Below are 19,837 nucleotides of genomic sequence, written 5' to 3' on the forward strand. Positions count from 1 at the left end.
CATGCAAGTGGAGACCAAAGAGATCAACCTCAGATGTCATTCCTTTGGTGCCAACAATATATATATTTTGCTTTGTTTTTCGAGACAGGGTTTTCCTGTAGCTTTGGAACCTATTGGAGCCTGTCCTGGAACTAGTTCTTGTAGGCCAGGCTGGCCTCGAACTCACAGAGATCCACCTGCCTCTGCCTTCCGAATGCTGGACTTAAAGGCGTGTGCCGCCACCACCTGGCCCATATTTATATTTTTAAAAGAGATTTACTTATTTACCTTTTATGTTATTTTTATTTATGTGTATGTGTCTGAGTGTATAGATGCTATGTATGTGGATGCTTGTGATGACAAGAAATGTATCAGATCACCTGTAATGGGGGTAACAGAAAGTTGTAAAAGCTGCCCATCATGGGTATTGGAAACTCAACTTAGATCCTCTAGAAGAGCACCAAGCAATCTTAACCACTGAGCCATTTCTCCAACCTCCAAGAATTTGTTTTTATTTTTAATTTATATGTATGTGTGTGTCTGTGAGTATATGCCACATATGTGCAGATACCTACAGAGACCAGAAGATGGCATTGAATCCTCTGGAACTGGAGTGCAGGCAGTTGTGGGCTGCCTGACATGGATGCAGGGAACCAAACCAAGAGCCAGCAAGAGCTTTTAACTGCCAAACACCTCTCCAGCTTCTAGCATTTTCTCTTGAAAAAAATGTGGGTTTTGAGGATCAAACTCTGATTCTCATGCTTTTCAAGAATGCAGTTATAGCCTGAGTTCCTCCCTACCCCTTCATCATGTTTGATGTACAGATCTTTTACTTCCTTGGTTAAATTTATTTATAGGTTATTTATTTGCTTACTATTTATTTTGAGTAAGATTGTTTTCCTGATTTCTCTTTTCAAAAAAATATTAGTTTAAGTAGAAACACTACTGATTTTTGTATATTGGGTTTTTTATCCTGCAACATTGTGACTTTTATCAGTTGACAGGTGTTTGGTAGGCTCCTAGGGATTGTTTTCTGGACAGGGACAGTTTAACATCTCTTTCTGGTTTTAATTGCCCTCTATTTATTTCTGTTGTCTGATAGTGTTGGTGAGGACTTCAGGAATATGTTGAATGAAAGTGGAGAAAACATTCAATTGTGGATTAGGGATATAGCATGTGCAAGGCTCTGGAGGTTCAGTCCAGCAACAAAAAGATGATGGAAGTGTGCATCTTTATCTTGTCCTAGTTTATATAGTTTTCAACAGTTTCACACTTAGTATTATGTATAAATGGCCTTTTAAGTGGCCATTACTATGTTAGAGTACATAAATGGTCTTGTTTTCTCTTGACTGAATGACAAATTCTAAGGAATGCCTTTTCTTCATCTATTGTGGTGGTCATATGGTGGTTAATCCTTGATTCTGTTGGTGTGATCCCACATTTATTGACTTGTGTGTGTTGAATCTTCCCACTGGAGGAGGCATGCAAGAATGCACTAACATTTTAAAAGCACTCCTTCAGACTATCCTAAACAACACATCAGTTGGATTTTTGAAAAAAATGTGACCTTGGAGATCCCTCTAGTGCTGAAATAGGAGCAGTACACTGATTGTAGACATAGTAAACCTTGCTGTAGGATAAAATAGTGGCAATGGCTTTTATTGTGAGAGGAAGCACCCTGCTTAGAATTTCTGGAAGGATAGCCACAAAGTCTGATTACAAAGATTAAAATAAATACTTCAAAGTGTAGACTTCTTCATATACCAACATTATTTCAGGAGCATCCTACCTAATGGATTAAAATAAAGCAGCAAAAACTGGTCATAAAGCTGTCAACATGTATGAACTAGGGGCAAATTTTTTTTCAAAGACTTGTTTTAAGGAAGCCCAATAAACTTCAACAAAACTTAGAGAAACATCTCAGTGCTTTATCAGAGAAACAGCAAAAAGATTGAAATAATAAAAAATTAAACAGTAATCCTTAAACTAAAAAGTACACTCAATAAAATGATAAACATAATGGAAGGCACTCATAGCAGAATCCATCAAACAGAGGAAATAATCAGTAAGGTCCAGGATGGACTGTTTGAAAATACACAGTTGAGGGAGAAAAACAAAACAAAACAAAGCAAGGAGGAGGAGGATTGAAGGTAATGCACAGGAAGTTTGGTACAGCATTAAAAGAGCAAATATTTTGAAGAGAATTGCATGTGTAGATCATACTGGGTAGTATTCAGACTGTTAGGTTTCAAGTGAGCCTTGACCATACCAAAGGGATATTACACATGTTCAAGACAGATACCAGAAAGTTTCCCAGACCTAGGGAAAGATGTCAGTACTCAGGTAGAGGCTGGTTAAAAGGCACCAGTCAGATAGAACTCAACCAAGTTTACCATTGGACCTATTATAATAAAGTTCTCAAAGTTTAAGGCAAAGACAGGAATCTCAAAGTGGTAAGAGGAAAGGAACACTCAAGGGTATTTCTACTTAACAGCACACTTCTCTATGAAAACCACAGTGTAGACCAGGAGGAAGTAGCAGGGTTATTTACAGTGCTTATGGGGAAAAAACTGCCATATGCAGTAAAGACACCCTTCAGAAATGAAGGGGTGGGGGGTCTGTGAGATGGCTCAGCAGATAAAGATGCTTGAGACCAAGCCTGATGACCTGAGTTCCCCAGAAACTCATGATGAAAGGACAGAATTGACTTCCACAAGTTGTACTCCGACCTCCACAAGCATGTTATGACTTGAACACACACACACACACACACACACACACACACACACACACACACAGAGAGAGAGAGAGAGAGAGAGAGAGAGAGAGACTTTTTCCCAAGCAACACTGAATGAGTGATAAAAGGTCTCTCAACATGGAAAAGTCCAGGTCCAGACAGACCCATTGCTAAATTTTTATTCAGATTTTCAGAATTGATACCAGTTTTTATCAAAATCTAAAAAGTTGAAGGGAAGGAATTTTTCCCTCCAAACATACTCTATAAGGACAAAATTATCTCACAACAAAATCAGATCACATCCCCAAAATGAAAACTGTGGGCAAGTATCCTTGGATATCCTTGGAAAAAAAAATCCTAAACAGAACCCTAGCAATCCCAAACCAATAGGGCACAGGAGGATGAGATGTTGTAATTAAGTGTATCAATCACAAGAGTGCAAGGAAGGTTCATTATAAATCCATAAATGTGATACCTAATATTAGCAGGATGATGCATAAAATCTTGTAGTCATCTCAATAGATGCAGAGAAGCCTTCCTTAAAATTCAAGTTTTTATGAAAAAAACTCTGAACAAATTAACTATAGGTTGATGGCAGAGAGAGGCCATAAAGAAGCCCACAGCTGACATCACACCAGATGTGAACCATCAGCATCTTTTCCCTGAGATCTGAAAATAGAGTAGGATGCCCATTTTTACCACATACCTTCAACCTTGTCTTGGAATTAAAACACACAGTAGCCCAGTGAATCCAAAGGAAAGAGTAAATGAACAAGAGAAACAGTGCTTCAAAGAATCAGTAAAAAGTTAAAAAAGAAAAAAAGACTTCCAGAGCAGGTACAAAGGAGCAAATTCAGAGGCAGTCCTCCACAGGACTATGCTCAAGCCAGCAACCTCCAAGGGACCAGACCTGACCGGAGGAAGTAACCTCCAGAGCAGGCCCCAGTCAGCAACTTCTGCAGGAGCAGGTACGAGGGAGCAAACACACAGGGAGCAGGCCTGAGCCAGAGACATCTGGGACACCAGGCCTGAGCCAGGGACGTATGTGGGAACAGGAGCGAGCCAGCGACCTCAGTGGGAGCAGGCCATAGCAAGTGACCTCCATGGGAGCAGGCCTGAATGACAACTGGAATTGCAGAGTGACCCCTTGGAATGCCTAGTGACCTCTGGGAATACTGAGTGACCTTCGGGGTGACTGGAACCATGGCTCCAACTGTACCATGGAGAGCAAGTATCTAAGCCTTGGATTTACTGTCACCTGTAAGATTGATCACCAGAGACACAGCCCCAACTACCAATGAGAGAAAAGATGGCTAGACAAGGTAAAAACACACTCAATTACACAAAGGACAACACAACATCAACAAAAACTAGTGGCTCTACAACACAAGACTTGAACACCCCAATATAGATGAAACAGAAGAAAATGACCTAAAAAGTAACTCAGAGAATGTTTGAGGCCCTTATAGAGAAAATGAAAAATTCTCTCAAAGAAATGAAGGAAAAGACAAAAAAATTGGAAGAAATCAACAAATCCCTTAAAGAAAACCAAGAAAAAGCAATCAAACAGATGAAAAAAATGATTCAAGACTTGAAAACCAAAATAAAGACAATGAAGAAAAAACAAACTGAGGGAATTCTGAGAATGAAAATACAGGAAAACAATCAGGAACCACAATTGCAAGCATAAACAGCAGAATACAAGAGATAGAAGAGAGACTCTCAAGCACTGAAGATACAATAGAGGAAATAGACTCATTGGTCAAAGAAAGCATTAAGTCTAAAAAACACTTAATACAAAATATCCAGGAATATGGGACACCATGAAAAGACCAAACCTAAGAACAATAGGGATAGAAGAAGGAGAAAATGTCTAACTCAAAAGCACAGAAAAATATATTCAACATAATCATAGAAGAAAACTTTCCTAACCCAAAGAAAGATATGCATATAAAGATAGAAGAAGCTTACAGAACACCAAATAGACTGGACCAAAAAAAAAATCCCCTCACCATATAATAATCAAAACACTAAACATACAGAATAAAGGAAGAATATTAAGAGCTGTAAAGGAAAAAGGACAGATAACATATAAAGGCAGACCTATTAGAATTACACCTGACTTCTCAGTGGAAACAATGAAAGCCAGAAGGTCCTGGTCAAGTGTTATGCAGACATTAAGAGACCATGGATGCTAGCTCAGACTACTATACCCAGCAAAACTTTTAATCACCATAGATGGACAAAACTAGATATTCCATGACAGATTTAACCAATACCTAGATTTAACCAATACCTATCCCTACACAAAGTACTAGAAGGAAAACTCCAACCCAAGGAAGTTACCTACATCCACAAAAACACAGATGATCTCACAGCAGCAAATCCCAAAGAAAGGAAAAACACAATAACATCACCACCAACAAAAATTAAAGTAACAGGAATTAGCAATCACTGGTCATTAATAACCCTTAATATAAATGGACTCAAATCACCTGTAAAAAGACATAGGCTAACAGATTGGATACAAAAACAAAATCCATCCTTCTGCTGCATGCAAGAAACACATCTCAACTTCAAAGACAGACATCATCTCAGAGTAAAGGGTTGGGAAAAAAATTTCAATCAAATGGACCTAAGAAACAAGCTGGTGTAGCTTTCCTAATTACTAAAAAAAATAGACTTCAAACTAAAATCAACCAAAAGAGACAAAGAAGGAAAAATTCATCAAGAGGAAATCTCAATACTGAACATCTATGACCCAAATATAAGGACACCTTCATATGTAAAAGAAACACTATTAAAGCTCAAATTACACGTTAAACCCCACACACTAATAGTGGGAGACTTCAACACCCGACTCTCACCACTGAACAGGTCTGCCAGACAGAAACTTAACAGAGAAATAAGGGAACTAACAGATGTTATGACTCAAATGGATTTAACAGACATCTGTAGAACATTCCATCCAAAGATAAAAGAATATACCTTCTTCTCTGCACCTCATGGAACCTTCTCAAAAATTGGCCACATACTAGGTAACAAAACAAACCTCAACAGATACTAAAATTGGAATAACGCCATGTATCTTATTGGATCACCATGGCTTAAAATTAAAATTTAACAGCAACACTAATTTCAGAAAGCCCACAAACACATGAAAATTAAACAATGCTCATCTGAATCACCAATGGTCAAGGAAGAAATAATGAAATTAAAGCCTTCCTAGAATTCAACAAAAATGAAGGCACAACATACCCAAACCCATGGGACACTATGAAAGCAGTGTTAAGAGGGAAGTTCATAGAACTAAATGCCTTCATAAAGAAGCTGGAAAAATCTCACACTAGTGAATTAATAGAACACCTGAAAACTCTAGAACAAAAGAAGTAAACTCACCCAGGAGGACTAGACAGCAGGAAATAATCAAATTGAGAGCTGAAATCAACAAAATAAAACAAAGAAAACAATACAAAGAATCAATGAGACAAAGAATTGGTTCTTTGAGAAAATCAACAAAATAGACAAACCTTTATCCATACTAACCAAAAGGTGAGAGAGAGAGAGAGAGAGAGAGAGAGAGAGAGACAGAGACAGAGAGAGAAAGAGAGAGAAAATCCAAATTAACAAAATCAGAAATGAAAAGGGGAACATACATGGAGAAAATCCAGAGAATCATCAGGTCATACTTCAAAAACCTGTACTCCACAAAATTGGAAAACTTAAAGGAAATGGATAATTTTCTGGATAAATATTACTTGCCAAAATTAAATCAAGATGAGATAAACAAATTAAATAGACCTATAACTACTAAAGAAATAGAAACAGTCATCAAAAGTCTCCTAGCCAAAAAAAGCCAAGGACCAGATGGTTTCAGCTCAGAAGTCTACAAGATTTTCAAAGAAGAACTAATACCAATACTCCTCAAATTGTTTCACACAATGGATACAGAAGGAACATTGCCTAGCTCTTTTTACAAGACTACAATTACTCTGATATCCAAACCACACAAAGACATTGCTAAGAAAGAGAATTACAGACCAATCTCACTCATGCAAAATACTCAATAAAATACTGGCAAATTGAATCCAAGAACACATCAGAAAAATTATCCACCATAACCAAGTAGGCTTCATCTCAGATATGGAGGGATGGTTCAACATACAAAAATCTTTCAATGTAATCCACCATATAAACAAACTGGAAAAAAAGCCACATTATCATCTCATTAGATGCTGAAAAAGTCTTTGACAAAATACAACATCCCTTCATGATAAAGGTCTTGGAGTGATCAGGGATACAAGGAACATACCTAAACATAATAAAGGCAATATACAGCAAGCCAACAGCCAACATCAAACTAAATGGAGAGAAACTCAAAGCGATCCCACTGAAATCAGGAAGAAAGCTCATGCAGCCTTGTGTTGGGACCTCTAGCATGAGCTTTCTTCCTGGTAGAGGCTGTCTTCCTGGTAGAGGCTGTCTTCCTGGTAGAGGCTGTCTTCCTGGTAGAGGCTGTCTTCTTGGTTTGCTGATGAAAGTCTTACTGCCGTGTCTGCCATGGTGGGCAGAGAGAAAGTGTGGGCTCTCTGCTGTCTCTTTAAATATAAACACAAATCCTATAGAACCAACCCCACTCTTTCGACTTGCAAGAGTTTTGATGTTGGGGGCTGAAGAGATGGCTCAGAGGTTAAGAGCACTAGCTATTCTTCCAGAGGTCATGAGTTCAATTCTCAGCAATCACATGGTGCCTCCCAGGTACCTATAATGAGATCTGGTGGCCTCTTCTGGCATACAGGCATGCAGAACACTGTATACATAATAAATAAATAAATCTTAAAAAAAAAAGTTTGGATGTCAAATGTCCTGCAGAGGTCCATGCACTTAAGGTTTGGTCCTCAGGGTGATGTTCTTCGAAGGTGGTAGAACTTTTGGGAGATGAGACTTTTTAGGAAGTCTCTAGGTTGTTGTAAGTGTATGCACAAAGGGGATTATGGAAAAATTGACTTTTTCTCTTGTTTCCTGGATTCTGATATAAATGGTTGTGGTTTAACTACACACTCCTGACACAGTGTTGTGTTGTCACAGGTCTACAGCAAAGGAGATAGTAATAGTTGAAAACTTTCAAAATTCTGGGGCCCATGAAAGCTTTTGTCTATCATAGCCGTTCAGATGTTTTGTTACAGTGGCAGAACGTTTGCTAGAATACTTCAATAGAGGCCTCAATTCCAAGTCCAGCCAGTCACACATGGAGATAGAATCTCAACACGTGGATTTGGAGAGCACACAATTGAGTCCATAAGTAAGAATAAATTCAGGGCTAGAGATATGGCTCAGCAGTTAAGAGCAAATCGTTGCTCTTCTAGAAGACCTGGGTTCAATTCCCAGCACTCACATGGCAGCTCACAACTGTTTGTAACTCCAGTTCCAGGGATCTGATACCCTCACACAGACAAATGTGAACATAAAAAGAAGAATAAATTTAAATAAATTAAAAGAAAGAAAAGTATCTCTTTCACTGAAGATTAAGTTAAATACAGATCATTAAGTTGAATTACAGTGATCCTACAGGATTATTAGTGTACAACTACAAAGCTGTATTTTCCACTAATTTTATAAGTTCTGTATTGATTAAATTAACCAGTCATTTCTGCATTTGTATTTTTCACACCTGGATATAAGCTGATAGAACCATCTGTACTGAAAACATTGCTAGTTGTCATGGTAGAAGAAAAAGAGGAAATAACAAATCGTTAGAGTTGTTAAAACCTATGTCTAGAAGTACCGCAGAAACTTTCCACATGTAGTCGGCCAGCACATGGCCACCAGTGTGCTTATCAGGAGGAAATGTATAATATTCCCATTTTGGCCAAAAACAATTGCAGATGAAATGAAAAAAAAAAAAAGAAATCTCTGAGGAAACTAGGAATAGGAAGAACATTCCTTAGTATTAGGAAGACTGTAAGGCAAACAAACCTAAGACAAACTAAGACTAACTGGGGGAAACCTGAAAGCCTTCTTTCTAAAATTAGAAATGAGACAGGGGTGTGCACTCTGACCACTCATAAGCTCATAGTTCAATATAGTGTTTGAGTCCTTAATCAGAACAATAAGTCAAGATAAAGAAATGATATAAATAGGAAAGAATGAAATCAAATTATTTATGTTTACAAATGACATGATCTGGTACCTAAAGGACCCCAAAGACCCCACTGAAAAACTCTTAGATCTAATGAACACTTTTAGCCAAGTTGCAGAATACAAAATCAAAATATAAGATCAGTAATGAATTTGTCTGGAAAGACTAGTCAAGAAAAATAGTCCATCCACAACAGTCATAAAATGTTTTGAGGAACAACATTGTTGGGGAAAGACTTCTGAAAAAAAAAACCCTATGAAACAATGAAGAAGGAAACTGAAGAATACACTAGAATATGGAAAGAGATCCCATGCTAATGGATAAGGAGAACTGATATTGTAAAAGTGGCTCCATTTCCAAAAGTAATCTACATATAGAGTCTCCGTAGTCTCCACCAAAATTCCAGTGTTTTCCACAGAAACAGAAAAAGACCTAAATTTCACATGGCATCACAAAAGACTCCCAATAGTCAAAGAAATCTTAGTAGAAAGAGCAATGCTGAGAGTGTCATAGTACCACGCATGTCACAGTGATGAAATCCCTGGCTATTGACACAAAAGAAGGCACAGTGGTCCTGGAGTAGAATAGAGGACCCAGAAATAAACCCACATAGCTACAGTCACTGTTCTTGGGCAAAGGGGACAAATCAACTATTGGAGAAATGTTGACTACTTTAACAAATGCTGTGGGAAAATGGATACGTATATGTAGATGGATGAAGTGAGATCTCCATTCCCTTTCTGAGAAAAAAAAATCAAATCAAAATCAATAAAGTGTATTAATGTAAGACTTGAAAGTTTTCCAGGTGGTGGTGGTACATGCCTTTAAAGGGAAGGAGAGGCAGGCAGATCTCTGTGAGTTCAAGGCCAGCCTGGTCTACAGAGCAAGTTCTAGGACAGTGAGGCCCACATAGAGAAACCCTGTTTTGAAAAACAAAAACAGGAACAAACAACAAATGAAAGACTTGAAAGTTTGAAGTTACTATGGGAAAAGTAGGGGAAGCACTTCAGGACATAGGCCATAGGTGAGGATTTTCCAAATAGCACTCTAATAGCCCAGGGATAATAGCAAGGATTAACATATGGAATTACATGAAATTAGAAACCTCTATGCAGCAAAAGAAATAATCACTAGACTGAAGTGCTGGCCTACAGAAGAAGATGTTTGCTATCTATTAATCTGACAGGGGATTAATATCATGACTACATTATATAAAGAACTCAAATAGAAAGCCCCACCCAGGTAATCCAGTCAAAGAATAGGCAAACAGACTGAACTCCTTCATATAGTTCTGACAGTCCTCAGCAAATCCCATAGCTCGTTCTTCAAAATTCATCTTGAGTTTGACCCCTTCTAGGTGATTATTTTTCTCTCCTGCGGTTATTTCATCAAACTTCTCTCCAATTTCCTTGCTTTTTACCCCTTTGGGATTCATTTTAGAGCAATGTAAAAACCTAAGGTCATATACTTTCTATGCAATATGCCCAGCAGTGAGTTCCTATTTTACTTAATATTAATACCTGAATTCATTCTGAGTCTTTCTGGCTTTTTTTTCTTAAGCTTCTTTGTATATATGCGCATACCTTGTAATAAATACAAAAAGTTGAAAACTGCATTGAGACTCTTCAATTTCCTTGTTGGGGGCAGGGTGTGGGAGTCTTTAAAAAATCTTTTTCCGATAACATTAACATTGTTTCACTAGTTACAATGAATATTATTCTTATTCCTTTAGAAAGTTTAAAAAGGAATATAATAGAGGTTTCAGAATGCAACATGCTGGTTGTTAGATTTCTGGAACGATGTAAAGAGATTGAAGGCAGAAAAAGAGACAAGAGCTAGATATTTCAGTAGACAGGACTGCTTATTGGCACACACAGTGAGGGGCAGCTTCTCTCCCACCTGGGTGGTTGAAGAGACCCCAGAGAAGCAAGATGGCTTCCACCCTTTAGGAATGGGAATGATTGCCACACAGAGCTTCTTGTAGCTTCTGTTTCCCTGAAGTTGCCCATCCAAGATGACACAAGCATGATTATCTGTAAGCTCATAGGAACACTGTTTTTCAGGGGAGACACTGTTACTGATTATGATCATTTAAGACTTTTGTGATGTTGTGGTTTTTGTTTGTTTGAGGAAGGATCTTATTATGTACCCAAGGCTGGCCTTTGACTCTATTCTCTTTCCTTAGCCTCCCAGCCACTTAGGAAGTGCCTCCTCTCTTTCCTTTGTCCCTGGCTTGTTAAGCAAATGAACAAAAACACCAAATGTGATTAAAGATAAATAAATTATATGATAAAAATCAATGTCCTCTCCTCTTGCTGTGACCTTTTTTAAAATTATTATTTTATTACTTAAAAAAATACTATTCCAAATTCCCACTCCCTCCATACAACTTTCCACCTCTCCCCCTCCAGTCCTAAGGGAGTCCAAGACCCTCCCTACGACATCTAGGTTGAGCAAGGTATACATCCAAAGAGAATAGGATCCCAAAAAGTCAGTTCATGCAGTAGAGACAAATCCCAGTGCCACTATTGGTGGCCCCTCAGTCTGCCCCAACTGTCAGCCACATTCAGAGGTACTAGTTTGATCCCATGCTCATTCACTCCCAGTCCAGTTGGAGTTTATGAACTCCTATTAGCTCAGGCAAACTGTCTCAGTGGATGACCCCCTCATGGTCTTGACCTCCTTGCTCATACTCTCACTCCTTCCACTCTTCAACTGGACCTTGGGAGGTCAGTCCAGTGCTCCGATGTGGTTCTCTGCCTCTGTTTCCATCTATTGTTGGACGAAGATTCTATGGTGATTTTTAAGATAATCATCATTCTGACTACAGGGCAAGGCCTCTCTCTCTCTATTGCTTAGGGTCTTAGCTGGGGTCATCCTTGTGGATTCCTGGGAATTTTTCTAGAGCCAGGTTTCTTGCTAAACCCATAATGGCTCCCACGATCAAGATATCTTTCCTTGCTCTCATATCTGTCCTTCCTCCATCTTGACTCTCCCATTTCCTCATGTTCTCCTCAACCCTCCCCTTTTCCCCTTCCTTTTACCCTTGCCCACCTTGCTCCCAACTTGTGACCTTTTGTGAGAAAATGTGTCAGTTGTTTTCAGTGAGTGGTACATGACTCCAGGACCCACAGCTTTAAGGAGATGTAGAAAAACCAATGGGCAGAGCATCAAGTATTACTAGAATTTTGACTGGACAGAAAGAAAAGAGTAATTGTCTTAATCCATTTTGTATTGTTACCACAAAATACTGGATACTGGGTAATGTAGAAGAGGAACAGGTTTGCTTGTCTTATGTGTCTGGTGACTTGAAGGCCCAAACAACATGGTTGCCAGCTTTCTTGTGAGCCCTTCTTGTTGTCTCACAACTACTGGTGGAAAAGTGGAATGGTAACTGGCCAAGTGCAAAGGGAAGTTTGTGTGTTCAAGCTAGGCCTGCTGCTGCTCCTCCTTCTCCTTCTTATCTTCCTCCTCTTGCAACCTACTGTCATGGGAACAAATTCCCTTCTACCATATTTTCCTTAGTTTCTCAGGACAGCATTAATGAACTGAGAGGATGGAGCCCTCAGGTCCTAAATACTTTTCATTTGGTCTCACCTCTGAAAAGTTCCACTGCCCCACACTGCAGTCATGCAAGCTTTCCACACATGAAATTGGGGTGAAGGGAAACCATGTCACTAGTACTATACATAGAAATGAGTATCCCGAATAAAGCTAAGATTAGCATTATCTGGATCCTTGTGGTAAATCCATGATAGTAAGAAGTCCTCTATAGGGTGGTCATCATGTTCACATGACAGCAAGGGAAGTTTTTGACTACAATGTCTTAGGCAATGAATGTGTTTTATAAGTTTGGAGTTTTGAAGTTTAGACTGGTGAACAGTGAAGTAATGCCATTTAAGTTTTCAACTCCATCCTTTAGCTATTGTTATTTAGCTGAAATTAAATTTTACAAATTTGTAGCATTCTTATTGTGTGCTGGGAACAGTTTTATATGCTTTTGAATTTTTGAAATTACCTTTTTCATCCCCATACTTAAATGGTTTTTGGTTCTTACCATCCAGGGCATGGTGGCCATCTTCAAGAGGAGGAAGTTTAGAGATGAGGTGGGAAAGAGTCTTATGGACCTGTATCCTTCTGTAAGAGTAAGAAAACCTTCCCAGAAACACCTAGAGTCTAGGGTAAAGATAAGGAGATGGAGAGCAAAGCAAAGGCTCACATTTCAGATAGTCATTTTAGAAGTTCAATAGGCATTCTGGGCAAAGAGAATAGAAAGCTGAATAAGGAAGAAAAAGAAATAAAAAATTAAATAGTGTCTGGAATTGAAGGCATTCAGAAAGAGAAAATAGTAGGTCACATAGGACCAGAAATCAGCTGTCACAGTGTCATGCTGAAGTCTAAAATACAGTGGACGACAATCAGCCTGGAGACTGAGAAGGAGAAATGTCCTGGTTGCAGTCCAAGGATTGTCCCCTGGAGGAGGCTCAGTGTTTTAGTTCTATTAATGTCTTCAACCAAGTGGATGTAGCCCACTGTGGTGGTTTGAAAGAAAATGGTCCCCAAAGGGATTGATACTATTAGGAGGTGTAGCTTTGTGGGAGTGGATGTGGTCTTGTTGGAGGAAGTGTGTCACTGTGGAGGCAGGCACTGAGGTCTCATATATGCTCAAGCCACACTCAGTGTCTCAGACCACTTCCTGTTGCCTGTGAGTCAAGATGTAAGAACTCTCAGCTCCTTCTCTAGCACCATACCTGCCTGCATGCTTCTTTGCTTCCTTCCATGATGATAACAAGTTAAACCTTTGAACTGTAAGTACCACCACTTAAATGTTTTTCTTTATAAGAGTTGCCATGGTCATGGTGTCTCTTCACAGCAAGAAAAACACTAAATAAGACACCCACTTATCATACCCTAACAGAAATACTAAGAATAGTGTTGGACTACCTACCTGGATATGGTGAGCCAGCAAAATAGATACTGATAGTTGCCAAAATTGGCATTCATTAACTGAAAGTTTGTCTATTGGGGAAATAATGTTGATAGACAAAAAATATGGAGAAAGTGATGATAGGTTCATAGGAAGAAAGTAAATTCTATAAACAGGGTTTTCAACAGGAAAGCTAAAAATGCTATAAAAAACAATATGTACTTGTAGTAGATTGATTGACTCTTCTGTAAACAAAATTTATTTTGTGTGATTATGGAAGCACTGCCTTGAATTAGATTAAAGTTATTATATTATTGCTTTTATTTTTAATTATGTGTATGTGTGTGCATGTGAGTGCCTTCAGATGTCTAAGGGGTCGGATCTCCAGAACTGAAGTCACAGGGAAGAGTGAGCTGTCTGATATGTGTTCTGGGAACTGAACTGTGGTCCTCTATAAGAAAGCAGTATGTGGTGCTGTTACCTGCTGAGTCATCTCTTCAACCTCAGGTTATTACACTACTATATGGAGAAAGTGGGGGAGAAGATATGAGAGAACTAAATATTCACCTGTCAAAACCAGAAGACTGTGGGTATGATTAAAGAAATCAGCACATATGTCAAAGTTTATGGTACATTTAAAAGCATGGTATTTAAAAAATGTGCAGCTAAATATCAAAAGAAAGCCAGAGGATTTGGCTGTGATTGCCAGGGGTCACATACAGGGGAAGGAGGAGGGTGTGGTAGGGCCTCATATTGCATAAGCTTTTTAGTGAAATGTTAGCTTTTATCTTCTGCAAGCATTGCTTTAAGAAAATCAATTAAGAATAAAAAGCAAAATTCTTTATGAGTTGACCTGGCAACAACCTTTTCATTGATTTTTTTTCGTAACTAAGTAAAAAATGTGTGTATTTTAAAGACAAGAAATTTGAACTAGGCAGAAAAATAATTATACCAGATACATTTGGATTATGAACAAAAGAAATTCCAAAATTCCTGATTCTGATTGAGTTTTGTGGAGTCTTCCTGTACAGGTATTCTTGGGGCACCTCTATCAGGGGTGCTTTTGTTTTCTTGACTGTTTCTGAGGAAGTAGTACTTAGGGGGCTGGAGAGATACCCTGCATCCACATGATGGCTACCTACTATCTGTGACTACATTTCCTCTTCTGGCCTCTACAGGTACTGCATAATATCTATACAGATAGACATTAGGGGAAAATAACCATACTCATAAAATAAAAACAGATCTTTAAAAAAAAAAGTGGTACTTAGGAAATAGGCGCGATGTAAATGGAGAGTTGTCAGTACTGTACTCCAGGACACTGCCAGTGAAAACTCCTGCAGCTGGATGATCTTTGTAAGATATTTTAAAAGCTAGTTGGTTAGATTATATGCTGCATCTTATCTAGGACAGTGCCATTCTAGTACTCTAGCTTGTCTTTATTACACCCATATATGGTCAGCAAAGATGCTACTATACTTCCACTTCTGGGTAAACTCTGCCTTTTGTGGTAGTTGAATGACCATTTCTTTTCACATACCTGATGCAGTGCTGAGTGAATCTATTGCAATGATTTGTGTGCCCTGTACAGTGGAATCCAGACACCACGATCCTTTTTCTTATTCTTCTTGGATCTTAGCAACCTTATCTCATAATCTAGACATGGCCTAATTGTCTTAGTACTCCTGAGGACATCACAAAATAATTTGCAGTAGCACTTGAGCACTTCTGTGGACATGCAGTAGACTATCAGCTACTGAATTTGTAACTGCTTATGTAGTGGTGCAGATATCTTCTATGTAAGGAATTACATCCAGATAAACCCATGACAAGTTGAAAACATAATTAGTTTCAGGCTGAAAGTAGCATTAGTTAAAAATGAATGTGATACACCCGACCTACCAGCCATGTTGGCTTAGCAATATATGTGCTGGTCTCTTACTTATGTCCTTCATGTTCATATGGCTGACGGAAAGTTCATTGTGACTGCCTAGCATCTCAATAGAGGCTCTTAACGATCCCCAGGGGAAGACGAGTATTCATGGCAGGGTTTCTACTGACTATGTATCACTTTGCATCACTGCAAAGTTGAAGAATTTCAAGTTGGACCATCATAAGTTGGATATAACCTGTAATTACAGACTAAAAGAAGTCTGCTCATTACAAGATACCTCTTCTGTATGTTTATAAATATTAGTTATTTGGCAGAAAACGTTTATATTTTGATGCTTTTCCAGATGTAGGAATAAAATTTGCTAAAGTTCACACTTTATGTGCTCAGATTTGTCAAAGAATAAAAGAATAGATCTCCTAATAGCTGTTAGAGAAGTATCTATGTGATAGTAGGAGATAGATTAAACGTAAGAATACATCAATGTGACACAACCCAAAGTTATCTGAGGGAGTCTTAAATCTGAAAAAGGTTACCTATCAGAGGTACCTGTGTGTCTTGCGGACACATCTGTGAGGCATTTTTTTTGATTGCTGATTGATGTAGATGGGCCCAGTCTATTGCAGGAGGATCCATCATTGGACAAGTGGATCTGAGCTGTATAAGAAAGGTACCTGGATGTAAGAGAGAGCAGCTTTCTGTACCAATACTATTCCTGCAAATGTTGAATATTCCTAAGACCCACCGGACTTTCTGCGAGAATGTGGCAAGCAGCAGCCACCAAGTAACACAGGGCAAGGGTTCTTTGTATGCCTAGGGAAAGTGGCATGATGACAGGAAATAGTGGCAATGGTGGGCAGACTAAGCCTATTTTCCGAAAAAAGCTAAAACAACAAAGAAAATTGTGCTGAGACTTGAGTGTGTTGAGCCTAACTTATTCTAAGAGAATGCTGGCTAGTAAGAGATGCGAGCATTTTGAGTTCAGAGGTTATAAGAAGAGAAAGGACGAAGTGATCTAGTTCTAAGCTGATTTTGTTATGAAGACAATAAAATTACAATCTTTTACTCAGAGAGAGAGAGAGAGCTAGAGAGAGAGAAACAGAGATGAGGGAGAGACACTCACAGATAGAGATAGAGATAGATAAATAGATAGATAGAAAACAGAGACACAGAGAGAGACTGAAAGAGAGAGAAAATGCACCAGTCTTCTTGGTCTGTGCTTCAGTTCCTGCTCTGACTACCTCAGTGAGGGGTTGTGACCTGGTAACATAGGCTAGATAACCCTTTCCTCCCTAAATTGCTTCTGATCATCATGTTTATCACAGCAACAGGAAACAGACTAGAGCAATCTAGTATGTAAAAAAGTTTTCAGTGCTTGTGTTGAGAATGGTTCACTTCCTGTCATCCTAGAAGCTCCTCTGGCTTTTTTTTTTTTTTTAAAATCCATAATTCACCCTCCCAAGAAAACACCAGTGATATCTAAGAGGCTGAGGCAGGAAGACTGAAAGTTCAAGGCAAGCCTGGACTGGGTTACACACTGAGTTCCATCCGGGATATCCTGAGATACAGTGAGGCCCTGGAAAGAGAGAGAAGCGGGGTGTATATCAGTGGTAAAAGCAAATGTCTTATTAACTTTGTGAACTATTTCTTAACATTAGTGGATATTATCTTAAATCTATTTGAAAAAGAGAATGAGAGTAAAAATTTTGGAATTCCATCTGAAAATTTAGACTATATGAGATTTTCATTAATTTGACTTTTTACAAACTAAAGCAGTTTTACAAACTTCTCCCTGTTGTATATATATGAAGATAGGGTTATATAGAGACTGTTGAAGATTTTAGTGTTTTTTTTTAGCTAACAAAATAATGCCAATAACTAAAATATTTGTTAGCTAAGAGTTTTCTTTTTCCTTATGGTTTGGTATCATGATTTTAATACACATTGAAATGTTCATGTAATGTTCAACTTACATGTCAAAACACCCTTTTTAATTGAATGAAGTCAAGTATGTGAATATACTTCATATGTTATCATAATTTGAGAACCAATTGAAAGTTCATGGTGAAATATATTTAATTTCAACAATGAATAAGTGCCTACTGGTTAGTAATATCTATTAAGTTGTAGGGACAAAAATTACCTGTTATTTTCCATATAAATAAAATTTTAATTTTAACATAAATATTTTAGTGTATTCAAAATTTCCTAATTAGATATTTATGCTCAGCTTATATTCAACCAGGTAATGTTACAAGTTATGCTTCTTGCTTTCTTTTTCTCCTCACTGAGCTTCAAAAATATCTTTTCCATTTTGACAAATATGCAAAGCATCAGAAGAGGCAGGGCGGTAGTGGCTCATGCCTTTAATGCCAGCACTTGGGAGACAGAGGCAGGCAGATCTCTGTGAGTTTGAGGCCAGCCTGGTCTACAAGAGCTACACAGAGAGATCCTGTCTCAAAAAACCAAAACCAGATCAATGAACTAACCAACCAACCAACCAATCAACCAACCAAAAACCCCACTGCCACCACAAAAAAAAAAAAAAACCCACATAAAAACCTAAAATGAATATTAAAAAAAAACATTAAAAACATCTAGTACATACTTGGCTCTTTAGATAATAATACCAAAATCATTTAAACACTGAACATCAGCAACTTTTGAAGTTTATGTCTGGTAATAAAGGTCTGTGTTTATCACATATAACTATTAAAAGTATTCCCTTGAAACTTTCCCAAGTCATGTCCTGTTACTGTTTTCTAGGTCACATGGTTTTCAGCTTCCTCTTATTTCTTACAGTGGTGCTGCAGTGGTTAATGTAGGCCCTCAGTTCTGTATGCATTGAACACCTGGCTTACTACCATTACGATGAACACTTTGACAACAGAGGAAAACTTAGTGAGACAGATTGTGCAATGCACAGATCTTGTGCTGCAGCTAAAGTGCTATGGAACCCTTACCATTATGAATGTACATTATGACTACATTGTACAAAGTCCTGGTATGCAAATGTGTGGCATTCAGAGAAGTGAAATAATTGTGTGTTATTATTATCTTTGTAAATTACATCTGAAGAGTTTTGAGGACTTTACGATGGCAGTTTCTATAGTCACACTCATGCAGTTTGTGCAGCACAAGTGTTTTCTTTCTCTATTAACAATAAGTGAGCCAATGAAAATGCTTTTTAAATACACACCCGACAAGCAGTTATCTGGCTTTTCATTCTTACTATCCACAAACCATCCTTTATCATCTTTTAAGACAGCATAGAAAACAGCTTTGTAAACATCTGCTTTTCATTGTTAATTGTCAGGAAAACTGGCATTTAAAGCCTTTGGAATTCTCCTAATCCTATCAAGAAGAATACATTATATACGTTTATCTTTTCTCTTTCAGATGGTTTTCAGATTTTAAAAAATGTGCTATCCTTCATTCACTTTTCAAAAATTACTTTTATAAGTACAATATTTTTATTGATAGTTTAATGAAATTTCTTTCTGTAATTAGTTGAAATTATTACTAACAAAGGGTAAATTACAAAATGTGCAAGATAAATAGAGTTTAAATATATAATGTGTATATTCAGATTTTTCATGGGTATATTTGCATATTGAATGTTCAATGATAGAAAAATATGAGGAAAAGGTCTTTGGTAGCTGAAAAGAAATTAATTTAGGACTTAAAATCTTCTGCTACAATTATTCTTTAGGAAGGATGCTTTATTTTCATAGGCTTTTTCTGTTCCAATAATCGAGCCATTAATGTCAACAGAGTATCCCTGGCAGTGATATACTATGAAGGTTTTTGCAGTAATGCAGTGGTACTTCCTTCTAAATCAGAGGGACTGTTGAAATAATTACTAAAAATATTAAAATTCTGATCTAGTTGTTCTGAATTTATAATGTGAAAGCAACTGCACCCATCTCTCAAGAACATAAAGAGCATCCATAATTTAATAATTAAGTAACACATAATAACCAATAATTTTTGTTACCTATAAATAGGCCCATGTAACAAGAGTAAGGAATACTAAGAGAAGTAGCTGATTGTTAATAAAAACTTTTTTTCAGAATGTTCTCATTTAGAAGCATTTTATAACCTTTATTGAATTGCCATCTTACTATGCAATTAGAAAGTATTGTTATTTTTCCTTTTTAAAAA

Source organism: Chionomys nivalis, chromosome 8 (genome assembly GCF_950005125.1).
Source record: "Chionomys nivalis chromosome 8, mChiNiv1.1, whole genome shotgun sequence".
NCBI classification, from domain to species: Eukaryota; Metazoa; Chordata; class Mammalia; order Rodentia; family Cricetidae; genus Chionomys; species Chionomys nivalis.